The 12,342-nt window shown below is 41.5% G+C and overlaps 1 long non-coding RNA gene across 3 annotated transcripts in view; it reads left to right on the top strand.

Annotated features, from left to right (window-relative positions):
• Positions 1–12,342, top strand: part of LOC119513627 — an 85,443-nt gene that overhangs the window by 21,357 nt on the left and 51,744 nt on the right. For all 3 annotated transcript variants that reach the window (XR_005212667.1, XR_005212666.1, XR_005212668.1), the window contains one exon: positions 1,988–2,091. This is a non-coding gene — a long non-coding RNA (uncharacterized LOC119513627). The remainder of the gene's footprint in view (positions 1–1,987; positions 2,092–12,342) is intronic.

The following is a 12,342-nucleotide window of genomic DNA, read 5'->3' as shown; positions in this document are numbered from 1 at the left end:
AATGTGTTAGGTTAAACAACAGGGATTTTTTGCCTCACGCTTTTGAAGCTAGGAGAAGTCCAAAATCAAGGCATCGTCAAGGTGATGCTTTCTGCAGAAGACTGTGGCATTCTGGGACTAGCTGCCGGTGATCCTTTGTCCTTGGCTTTTCTATCACATGGCAATGCACATGGCAGCCTCTCCTGGCTTCTCTGGGTCCTGCTGACTTCTGGCTTCTTCCTGTGGTTTTCTCTGAGACCTTCCTTCTCTGTAAGGGCTCCAGTCATAGGTGTAAGACCCATCCTGATTCGATTGGGCCACACTGTAACTGAAGTAACCTCATCAAAATGTCCTATTCACGATGGGTTCACACCCACATGAATGGATTAAGTTTAAGATGTTTCTGGGGTACATAGATCCAAGCCACCATGCCAGGCAAACTTATAAGTTCTTTTGAGGAGTAAATGAGATGATGCATATAAAATCCTTAACAGAGAGGCTGCACATAATCCATGCTGACTCCTAGGGAGTCTCTCAGACCTTCGATCTTGTGGCCAACGATAGGTCCTCTGCAGATATTTGTAGGATGGCTCACTCTCCACTCAGGCCATACAAATTGCTTAATCATCATTCAGTCACTCATTCATTCGTTCACTCATTTTTCATACATTTATTGAGCCCCTACTATATACCAGGCAGAGTGCTTGGGCCCTGGGGATAAGGTGAGGCAAGCAGATATGGTGACTCTTGCAGAGTGTACCCTAGTGGAATTTTCTGTGTGCAAGCGACAGGGCATGCAGAGGTCAGGATAGAAGAGTCAAGGCTTACAGCATCTGGTGAGTTTGGAAACAGAGGTAAAACAAGGCCATCGATGACTAGGCATAGTGAGGCTTAAGGGAATTGTCTTAAAGGATTGGGGAACAGTAGTCAAAAGGGAGAGAACTCCCATCAAAGGAGAGAGGAATCCCACTGGTGGACAGGTAAGGCAAGGCTTGGTAGCATCCATCCAAGGGAAGGGCAATGGCCAAATGTACCAGCCTTGAGGAGCAACCAGGGACTAGAACTCCAGCTGATGCTTCAAGACCTTGAAAGTAATTTTAATAACCAACTACTGTTTTGCAACAGCCTCATTTGGGAAGGGGAAACCCAGGTATTAGAGGTTCCTTCAGAAACAGTAAGGGACAGAATTAATAACCAAGTAAAAATACCCTGCCATAGACCACGTACTGCGCTGGACCCCAAACCCCACAATCCTGCTAATGGGGCCCCATTTTACAGAGGAAAAAATTGAGGCTCAGAGACGTTCAGTGGCTTACTCAAGTTACTCAAGTCAGTAAGATGCAAATTGAGATGGATGCAAACCTTGATCCATCTAGTTCCAAAGACCATGTTCTTTCCATCACAGGTCACATTGTTTCTTTCTTTTGCCAAACAGACGGGAAGCCCAATAAACTGAGATCACTCAGGTTTGCTCACCCAAGGAGGGGGCTTCAGTGCAGTGTGTTCCTGAGCTGAGCGAAAGGCAGCGTCCTCTACGTAAAGGGTCGTTGCTAAGTTGCTAAGAGTAGACTGAGTGCCACAGTCACCTAGAGTGACAGGCTGCAAGGCACAATTGTTGGTGTCAGGAAGATCTGGGCTTGAATCCCAGCTGGGGCACGTTTGCTACCTTCTTTAAGCCTCAGTTTTCTCATCTGAAATAGAGGAGAGAAAACAATAGTATCTATGATAGAACCATACATGAGGATTAAATCAGTTAACACAGGAAGAGCTCGGCAAAGCTCAGGTGTACAGTAAAACTTAATACATGTTAGCTGTGAGCTTTCTTTTCCTATGAAAAGAGCCTAGGACACTGCCAAGGACTTTCCAGGTGCTCTGTATGCAGCTATGCCGCTTCCTTTTTTGTCTAGAACTTGCTAAAACCCTGGCCACTGTACCCCTAATCTATACAGTTCAGTGGGTGTTTCATGGGCTTATGAATTTTTATAAGGCTCTATTTTTGCAATTTCAGGCAATGCTCCAGTGCCATTGGACACGTCAGCTCCTGACCTTTCAATCGATGAGACACTTCCCACAAACAGAGCCATGAAAGCCCACTGGTTTTCTCCCGGCCGGGTGAGTTTGCCTGGTGCTCTCCCTCTCTCCTTGGCCATTTGAATAATGATGTCATCTTTCCCTGTCTTCTCACCTCCACTGAAAAAGACCCACCAGTGATTCTCTCCCGGGTGTTCACAGGCATCCTCAGGGAGGAAGTTGTGGTTTCAGCAAGGCACAGGCATCATGAAACAGAGAGAGAAACACCCACACATGTTTATTAAGCTCAAGTCAGTCTTTTTTTTTTTTTTTTTTAAGACTTGTGTTTAAGACATTGGTTTAACAACATTTAAGGAAATTTAATAGAATGAAACATCTACTCATTTCTGCCCCCCCCCAAATGCTAGCCCTGCTGTTTTTTTCTGAGATCCTTTCAGTTTTTACACATATTTTAATGAAAATTATAATTATACCATAGGCTTAATTTGGGGGCCTTCTCTTTTCCCCGAATGTTATTTCTGAACTGCTTTCTCTATGTTGCTGCATCTTCTTCTTGCTTATCGTGGAAGCAATTGCTTCGTGGTCCCACTTATGATTCACACTGTTCCCAGTGTCTTGGTCCCGAGCAAACCTAGGGGCGGAATGGGCAGAAAACGTCATAAAACCTCAGGTTCAGATCTTGACTCTGCCATTTACTAGCCATGTGGCTTTGATCCAATTACTCCCTTTTGCTCTGAGCCTCAGTTTCCACATCAGTGAAGTGGGGGTGATGCGAACATGACAGGGTTGCTGTGAAGTTTAGAACTAAAGCATGTCAGAGAATTTCTTCAATAAATGGTGTTACTATTGGAGATGTGCTATTATTAGCCTTATTGTTGGATAGTTCTAAAATAACACCACAATGTACATCTTTTACAACCTTTTTTCTCCTTTAGATTTATCTTATGGGGAAAGTTCCAGAGTGGGATTATTTAACCCAAAGGTATGGACATTTTTGTGGCTTTTGATATCTACTACCATTTTGCCTTCTAGAAAGCTGATACAAAAGTGTGTGTTAAAGCATACGCTCCAGCAGGGCTAAAAGTGTTTGATATTAAAATGTAATTCTTCCCAAATCTATCTCTGGTTTAAAACCTAACATAGAATTTCTGCTTAAATCTTGTATTTATGGTTAACTCTCCTCTTCTAATCACTGCTTATGTAGTTCTTTTCTTGGGAACTAAAAACAAGTTCCTCCACTCATCTCATCTTGATTTTTATAATACATCGAAGTTATTGGCTTGCTTGTTGTTATATTTCACTTAGCCAAACAGCAAACCTCAGTATACAAGTACTCTTTTCCTATCTGAGGGGTGTGAAGCTCATTGCTATGATATTTTCACTTATGCTTTATGATTTATACCACCTCTATTCAATTTTATGGATTTAATCATGTCCCCAACAAAGACATGTTCAATTCCTAACCCTCAGTCCTGTGTGTATGAACTCATTTATAGACAGGCTCTTCGAAGGTCCTGTTAAGAAGAGGCCAAACTGAATCATGGTGGACGTTAATGCAGTATGACTGGAATCCTTATAAACACAGGAAATTCGGGCACAGCAGTAGGAGCAGTATGAGACTGAAGGAGAGATGGCTATTTGACAGAGGAAGAGGTTGAGTTACGGATTGCCAACAAGCTACCACCAGAAGGCTACAGGATTCTAAGCATGGCCAGCCAATTCTTTGATTTTGGACTAGCCTCCAAAACTGTGAGACAGTAAATTCCTGTTGGTTAAGCCGATAGTCTGTGGTATTTGTTACAGCAGCCCTGGCAAACTAAGACAGGTGGAGAGAGCCCTGAGGGGAGAATTGGTTGATCTGGGTTCAGGGCCTGTTTCTCTCATTACTTCACAGTGTAATTTGGGGAAAATCATTTCTCCTTCCCCAAATTCTGATACCTTCCTCAGTGGAGATTTACTGCTGTTGATGGCGATGGGTGGGAATGTAGCACGTCATCCCTCATCAGCATTGGGTGGGAAGTGAAGTTGAGACCCTTTGGACAAGTCTCCTTAAATTATTTTCCATTTCGAAGAGTTAAGATGATCGGATTACCCAAATTCATGGGCATGATTTTCTTGACTCTTGCCTTGTCCGTCATCCATCTATACCATTCCATGAGTCCAGCTGGAACTCCAGCAGGAGGCCACACCTCTAAGTTGCAGAGATTGGAATTATATTGAAGGTTCCATCTAGCTCTTATTTCCAAAAAAAAAAAAAAAAGAAAAAATTTAAATCTAATATTGGAATTGATCACGGAAAACAGTTGGGCATTGAAAAGTACTTAAGTCAGTACTTCTCAAATTTGTTTACAAAGATGATAATTGAAAACAAACTAAGTGTCCAACAGTAGGGGATAGTTAAGTAAATTATGGCACATTCACATCGTGAAATGTTTTTGTGGTCATCAAAAATGTGTTCATGAAGAGTTTAAAATAACACAGAAAAAGTTTTCTGGGATAATGTTAAGTAACAAAATCAAGTACGATGTCAGCTAAGTAATGAAAACATGGCTGTGTGTAGAAAAAAGATGGGAAGGAAATGTATATAGTGCTTTCTTCTGGGTATTGCGATTTTTGAATGATTTTTGATTTTTAAACTTTTCTATATTTTCCAAAATTTTGTGTAATGTATTTCTATTTTTCAATAATCAGAACTGTATTTTTATTCAGACTTTATAAAATATTTAAAAGTGCTTTAATCTATCCAGAAGTCAAACCACCCACAACTATTAAAGGTTTTAAACTTTTTAGTATTAGAAAGTAAAGTAAGAACAGTAAATTATAATAGTCAACTAATATATTAATGAGAAAAATGGGTAAAAATTTACCCCCTTTGACAAAACTAACTCTACTCAGTATGATATAAGAAAAAGTTCTGAGTCTGAGTCAGAGAACATGAGTTCGAATCCCAGTGGAATCCTAGCTGAATGACTTTGGGCAAAGTTAGTTAATATTTCTAACTCAGTTTCTTCATCTATAAAATGTAACTCAGGATTGTTATAAGCTCAAGAGAGACAATGTCTCTGGAACTCTTGCGTAAAATTTGAAGTGTTGTATGAAAGGTTAATAACTGCAGAGATAAGGAGAAAGGTTGCTGTTTGATCTTGCCTTCTAACAGGAAGCCCCTTTCTGCGTTCCTGTGTAAGAAAAATAACAATGTTTTTCAAACTGTGAGTCCTGACCCATGAATGGGTCACAGAATCAATTTATTGGTTCACAGACAGGTTTTTTTTTTTTTTAAGAGGCTAGAATTGAACATGTCAGAGTGTATTGCAAAGTACAGCCATTGTTTATGAGACAACTTCCCCAGGTTGTGGTGTAAAGTGTATTTTTTTACTTAGCCCCAAAGACTAAGTTGGCTATTCAAGGCTAGAGCACCTATCGTTTGCTTTGAAGTCAGTATCCATGGGGAGGCCAGGGTGGCCAAAGCTCCTTTCTCTTGCTCAGTTCATGAAACCCAACAGAATTAGTGTATGGTGGCATGTGAGTCAGTTTCATGAAGAGAGGGGAAGTTAAAGAGGGGAATGGTTGCATGAGGAGGGCCCTGAACAATTGTTATAATATTTACATTTATATCATACTCTGCCATTTATCAGTATTTTAGCGTGTAGGATCTTCCCTTCCTCCCCCCTTACCTTCCTTCCTTTTTTCAAAAAAAAAAATATATATATATTACATATATTATTAAATACTTACTGTATATGAGGTACAGTCCTAGGCCTTGGAGACCCAGAAATGAAAAGATCAGGTCCCTGCCATCCTGGGGACAGACACGCATAGAACCACTTACAAGGTGATATGTTAATTTTGATATAATGCTAAGTGCAGCTCAAGGTCCGAAGGAGTTCAGAGGAGCCTGCCTCTAAGTCTTCCTGACGAAGTCAGGGACAGCGCCCAGAGGAGAGCTGAGGCTTTAAGGATAAACATCAGTCTTCTTATTTTCTGACTGTTAAAAAGTACAAATCCTTGATTTGGAGACCTTCGTTTTTGCTCTCTGATTCCTAATACCCTGTTAACAGACAAAGAGTCTTAGTTTGCAAGTGCACCTGTGACAATGGGAACTGCAATGCTTTAAAGAGATGTAGAGGAGCCATAAGAAGCTCTACCTGGGGGACATAAGGGGCTAACACAGCTTGTAGGATGAGGTGAAGGCATGGACGTGGGAGAGACAGAACTCTTGGAATTGTGGACTGGACTCTGTCCGCACAGAGAATTCCTGCCCTCTTCCCTGCCCAGTCCTCTGGAAGCAGCCTGAGAGACTCTTCTTGGAAGTTTTAGCTTTAGATGTCAAAGCTTATGGAACACCTTCAAAATTCTGCTTCAAATCTTGTGTCTTTACATCAGAAGTTGGCAAACTTTTCCTGAAAACAGCAAAATAGTAAAACCTTTTGGCTTTGCAGACTGTGCTGTCTCAACTGCAATTACTCAGCTCTGCTGTTGTGATGGGAAAGCAGCCATAGTTAATTTGTAAACAAATGAATGTGGCTGCGTTCCAATAAAACTTTATTTATGGTCACTGAAATCTGAATTTCATATAATTTTCATGGCTCATGAAATGTTATTTTTCTTTTTCTTTTTTTTAACCATTTAAAAATGTACAAACCATTCCTAACTCTTGGGATGTACAAAAGCACCGAGCTGTAGTTTATTGATCCCTTATCTACATGGTTACATATATTTTTCATTAAATTGGTGATTTCTTCCCAAATAAATCTAGTGAATCCTAATAGTATCAAAGAGGAAGTGAAGGATGGTTGAGTTTGTTTTATAGCTTTTGAGCTTTCATAAATCAGTTCTCAAGTTCTCTGTAATAATATACCAATGGAATTTTAAGACTCCAATGTTTAATAAATGCATTTTAAATACCCTAGGGGTAAATATGCCTAACTCACTCTAGAGTTTCAAAACTATTTAAAACAAAGATTTGTCATTTTAATATTAAAAGCTATGAATTATTGATTCTCTATTACATGCATAGAGTTGCACTGATCCCTATAGTAACCCTTACCCATTTTACAGAAGAAACTGAAAAGTTAAAGAAATTCTCATAGTCACAGGTCTAATAAGTGGCAGAGATTCAAGTCCAGATCCCTCTGGTATGAAAAACCCTGTCCTTCCGTGACACCGCACTGGCACACAGAAGTCCTGAGAAGTGGAGAAGAGTTAACTGAAAGAAGAGCAGAATTTCTCAGTCATAATCACATTTTCTTTTCAGTGTGAATACGTGAAACCTCACAGTGAAATTCATGTGCATGTTGGGGTGGGGGATGAATCTGGGGAGCTGAGGAATGTTGGATTGGATTAAGGCCCTGCTGTTTCTGAAGATCTGGAAGTCTTTGAAGGAAATTTCTTTGATTTAATGATGAATAATAATTTACCTTTATTGAACACTACTATTGATGGTGTTCAAAACTGTAGATGTGCTTGGGGCAACCTTAAAGTATGGTGGAAAACTCTATGTAATTCTACAAATAGTGTTGGGTGTTGGAACAGTATCTGCTTAGAAAAGGCTCAGCATACTTTGATTTTTTGTTCCAGTGCCAGTGACTGGAAGCTCTTAGGACCCTTTTTTTGGAGAATGGATCTCAATGCTCTTTCAAACTACAGGTTGATGGAAAAGCCTACTGTAGTGGAAATAGCTGTAGTTTGGGAACCCGGAGCTCCCAATTTAGGGGTTAATTTGCATGGTGAATTTGGGCAGGCCCCTTCCCCTTGCTGGCCTTGGTTTCCCCATTTGTAAATGAGGAGGTTGATTTAGGCAACTCTGTGGGTCCTTCCCTCTCTGAAATCCCCCATGTCTCTGAATGTACCCCACTGGGCTGACACTGATGTTGATGCTGCTATGGCACCGCCATGCTCACCTCCGCTCCGCCCCTGACCAGGCATTTGGGGCCTAGGGACTTCGTTGTGCCCCATTCAGTTGAGCTGCCTTTTCCCTGTCAATCTTTAAGAAAGAAAGGATTCAATATGCAGAATGGAGAGCTGGAGCTCCTTGCGTCTTTCTTGGCAGTAAAAGTTGGGTAGCCCCCCCACACACACACACCCAGGGAGGACCTCCTTCCTCAACTTTCTTCTTTTTCCCAGCCTATCTCACAGAGCCTTTGGGAGCACTCCCTGTCTCATTTCACGTGCCTGCCCCACTGGGGAATGGTGAAGTCCCGGGGACCCCATGCAGCTCTGGGCTGGCTCAGGGGCTCCCATTTCAGTTTCTCTAGCAGGAAGTGACCAAGGCCAAGGACCTTAGACATTGTTCATAGGCCACATTATGGCCAGTGGAAGAAAAATGCCCAGGGTGAAGTAACTGAATGCTGATGAGATTATTACTGGAACAAGGTTTTTATTTTCCTCTTTAAGAACAACAACAGGTTTGTGGCGTCAGTGTGGTGTTGTGAAGGGACTCTTACTCAACAACTACACTTGCTAGAGGTATGAAAATTAGCAGGCTGATGGCCTGTCCTTAGCGTTGCAATTTCCACCTCTTTCCAAAACCGTGCTAAGAACTCAAGACAGTCACAACTTTTCTAGGATGGGTTCACAAAGAAGGTGGCCTTGGAGGGACTGGGGAGGCTGAAGTCTGTGCAAATGTAATCTGAGTCAATGACCTGATCTAATTGTGGCCCCAAATGATCTACATTCTCTGGGAATGGTGTGCCTGGGTCTGTGAGTAGGCACAACTGAAGGAGGCTGCTTGGTACAGTTTTGCTTGAGGGCTCAGGAAAAAACAAGTTCATGCCATTAGTCACTAGAGAGGAAAGCCCATTCCAGATTGCCCTGTGAGGAAATATATTAAGGCTCTGTTCCCATGATTCACCCAGGGAACTGACTGGTTCTTCCTTTTCACATGCTCCCAGAATGCTATGTACAGACAGACAGACCTTCACCATAACTAAACAGCACTGAACAAAATGCTTTCCTCTCTGTATTTCCCCAACACTTCTGAGTGCTAAAATTTGAGGGTCTGGGTCTTTTCTCTTTCGTAAACTTTGTTCTTTTCCAACTCAGCCCCTTAATCCCCCATTGCCTGTATATGTAGCAAGTATCTGGCTTGTATTAGACTCTTGCTACTCAAAGTACAATCTGGGGACCAGTAGCATCTGCATCACCTGGGAGCTTATTAGAAATGCAAATTCTCAGGCCTCACCCCAGAATCTACTGAGTCAGGATCTGCATTTTAAAATTCTCTCTAGGTAATTTATGTGTGCATTAAGGTCCGAGAAGCCCTGCAGATGTTTGTTGAGTGAATAATGACAGGTCAGATTCATTAGTGATATGGATTATGGATCTGAAGAAGTCACCCAAAATGAAGAATGATAAATAAAAAGACTGACATCATGAAAGAGGTTAGGAGACATGGAAGATAGAATAAGAAGGTCTAACATACTTCTAATGGATATTCTAAAAGATAGTCTAGAGAAAAAGCAGAGATGGCAATATTTAAAGAGATACTGACTTCCAAAATTGAAAAAAAATCATGAGTCCTCGGGTTAAAAGAGTACACTGAGTCCCATGCAGGATAAATAAAAACAACTACACACTTAAACACCTCTTAATGAAGCTGCACAAACAATAGAGACAAGGAAAAGAAGGTTCAAAGCTACCAGAGATAAATACAAACACATTTCCTATAGATCCATGTCAATTAGACTGACAGAAGAGCTCTCATCCATAACCAGAGGGTGCCAGAATAGTGGAAATAATCTTAAGATTGAAAGAAAAAATAGCCGTCAATATAGAAATCTCTACCCAGCAAAGGTATTACTCAAGAGTGATGGCAAAATAATGATATTTTCAGGCAAAACCAGAGAGTTTATCTTTCATAAACCCTCAATGAAAGCACTAGCAAAGGATAAACTGTTGGGGATCAAATCATGTCCCCCATAAAGGCATGTTTAAGTCTTGATCTGCATTCTTGTGGGTGTGAAACAATAGGACCTTTGAAGATATTATTGGTTAAGGTGTGGACTCATTTATGAATAGGATCTTTAAACCCAGTCTCAATCAGGGTGGGCCTTAATCCATACGACTGGATTCCTTAACAGGCAGAGGAAATTTGGATGCGATCAGACAAAACACAAAGGAAGACCAAGGAGATAGATCACCAGGTGACAGGGGCAGAGATGCAAGCCAAGGTACCCCAGGAATGCCAAGGCTCCAGGGTTGAGTGCAGCCTGTTGAAACCTTGATTTTGGACTTCTAGCCTCAGAAACTGTGAGACAATAAATTCCTCTTCTTTAAGCCAACCCGTCATGTGGCATTTGTCATAGCAGCCTTGGCAAACTATGACATTAAGCAAGAAGGGAACTGGATCCAGGTGGAAGGAGTGGTATCGCAAGAAGCAACATGAGCAAATACAAAACAAAGCAAAATCAAATATATGTGGAAACATACTTCTGTATCTAAATAATAATTGACTATAAATTTTTTAAAAGGAGTAATTTTGGGTGGGTTTAAAGATAAAATGGAACACAACAAGGAAATTGGGAAGGACAAGTTAAAAAGTTCTAAGTTTCTTGTATTTTGGGGGAAAATGTTAGAGACATTGATTAACTTTAGATTCATTAGGACAAGTATTTAGGTCAAAAATTTAAGAGTTCCTCCCAAAATATTTTTAAAGGCTCCCACTAAAAGAATAGAAATCAAATTTAAAACTTCCAAACCAAACAAAGAAAAACAAAAAAAAGATGACCAATTTGGTGGAATGAAAGGGGAAAAAAAAGAAGAAAAGAAGATAAGCGGAAAATATAAAATAAAATGGTGAAATAAGTCCATAAATATCAGCAATCACAATGATTCTAATTGGATGAAACGCACAATTTCTGAGCATGTATTTGATGCCAGCTACTCGTCTAGGCACCAGGGATACACAAACTACAGCTGCTGTCTTCAAGAAACTCCCAGTGTAGTAGGGGTGGAGGGAGGGTGGGGATGGGACCAGAAAAAATGAAAATAACAATAGGCTAGTGTTATGCTAATGGAAGATATAGAGTGCTGTGGGGGCTCAAAGGAGGGTCCCTAACTCAGCCCATGGGCAGGGGCCATGGGAAGCTATCCAAAATGGCGACACCTCTGCTGCACCTGCAGGATGAGTAAGACAAGGCAAAGGGGATCAGAAGGGAGCACCAGGCAAAGGTAGGGAAGTGGGAGAGAATGGGGCGCATTCTTCTGTTACGGATGAGGAAATTGAGGCCCAGAAAGGGTCAGGAGAGTGTCCCAGCTAATGAGTAGCAGAACCAGGACTTGCACCCAAGGCTCTCTTCTTTTACATCCACCTTTCTCCTGTACCCCAATGCCTTATGTTTGCAGCAGGAGGCTCAGCGACTGGATGTTGAAACTCCAGCCGACTTTGAAAATGAGCTGCAATATGGGTGTGAGGGAATTTACTTCTGTCTCTGTGGATCTGTCTCTAGCCTATCCAGGGCTCAAGCAGAGCCAGAAACTTGGCAGTTTCCAGGGCTGAGCTGCCCAGCTCACCCCAAGGAAACCTCGGCCTCCAGCCACGATACCGACGCCCTGTTTAATCATTAACTCCAAGTTCACAGGGCTGGAGCTGGAATGCACAGAACCTGGGGAGCAGGCTGGGTCTCCAGGGAGCAAAAAATTAAAAGATGACTCTTGAGGTAGGAAGGGACCAAAGTTTAGAATGGGGTCTCTATTCCTGAATGTGTCTACACTCCGGGCTCAGGAACAAGGGCTCTCACTGTCATTCTCATTTTGTTGGAGTTCACACAACAACTTCTTGTTCGCTTGATTTCAGGATTTCCTTTCAGTGTTCACAGGATATTATGCCTCCCTCTGCCATAGCCCTTAGTCTGCACTGTAAGTGTGTACTCAACTATCCGCCCTACTAAACTGTGACCTCCTGGAGGGCAGGACTCTGTCTTTTATCTCAGCATCCACAGTGCCTGGCACAGCCTAGTGCATAGTAGGTGCTCATTAAATGTTTGCTGATTCTTTGAGCAAATGATACCCTAACGCTGCCTAAAGGTGTTCCAAAGAACCTGCTTTCTTTTTTTTTAATTAAAGATTTTGCTCAGTAAATTCAACAGAGTTTAATGATCATACCCTGAAATACTCTGGGGTATCATAAAATATCTAAAAGATGAGGTCCACTGGTCTAAAAGAGATAGAATGTTCTTCAGAAGTCCAGGCTTTGGACTCTCTCAGCATCTGGACGACTGCAGAGCATATTTAAGGCTCTTCCGGCATTCTCGGCTGAGGGGTGCTATTCAAGCATGAGGTGACAATTTATTGAGAAACAAAAGGCTATGGAGGGCAAATTCCACCAGCATGATA

This window comes from Choloepus didactylus, chromosome 18, assembly GCF_015220235.1.
Source record: "Choloepus didactylus isolate mChoDid1 chromosome 18, mChoDid1.pri, whole genome shotgun sequence".
NCBI classification, from domain to species: Eukaryota; Metazoa; Chordata; class Mammalia; order Pilosa; family Megalonychidae; genus Choloepus; species Choloepus didactylus.
This window is presented reverse-complemented; position numbering and strand designations above follow the sequence as displayed.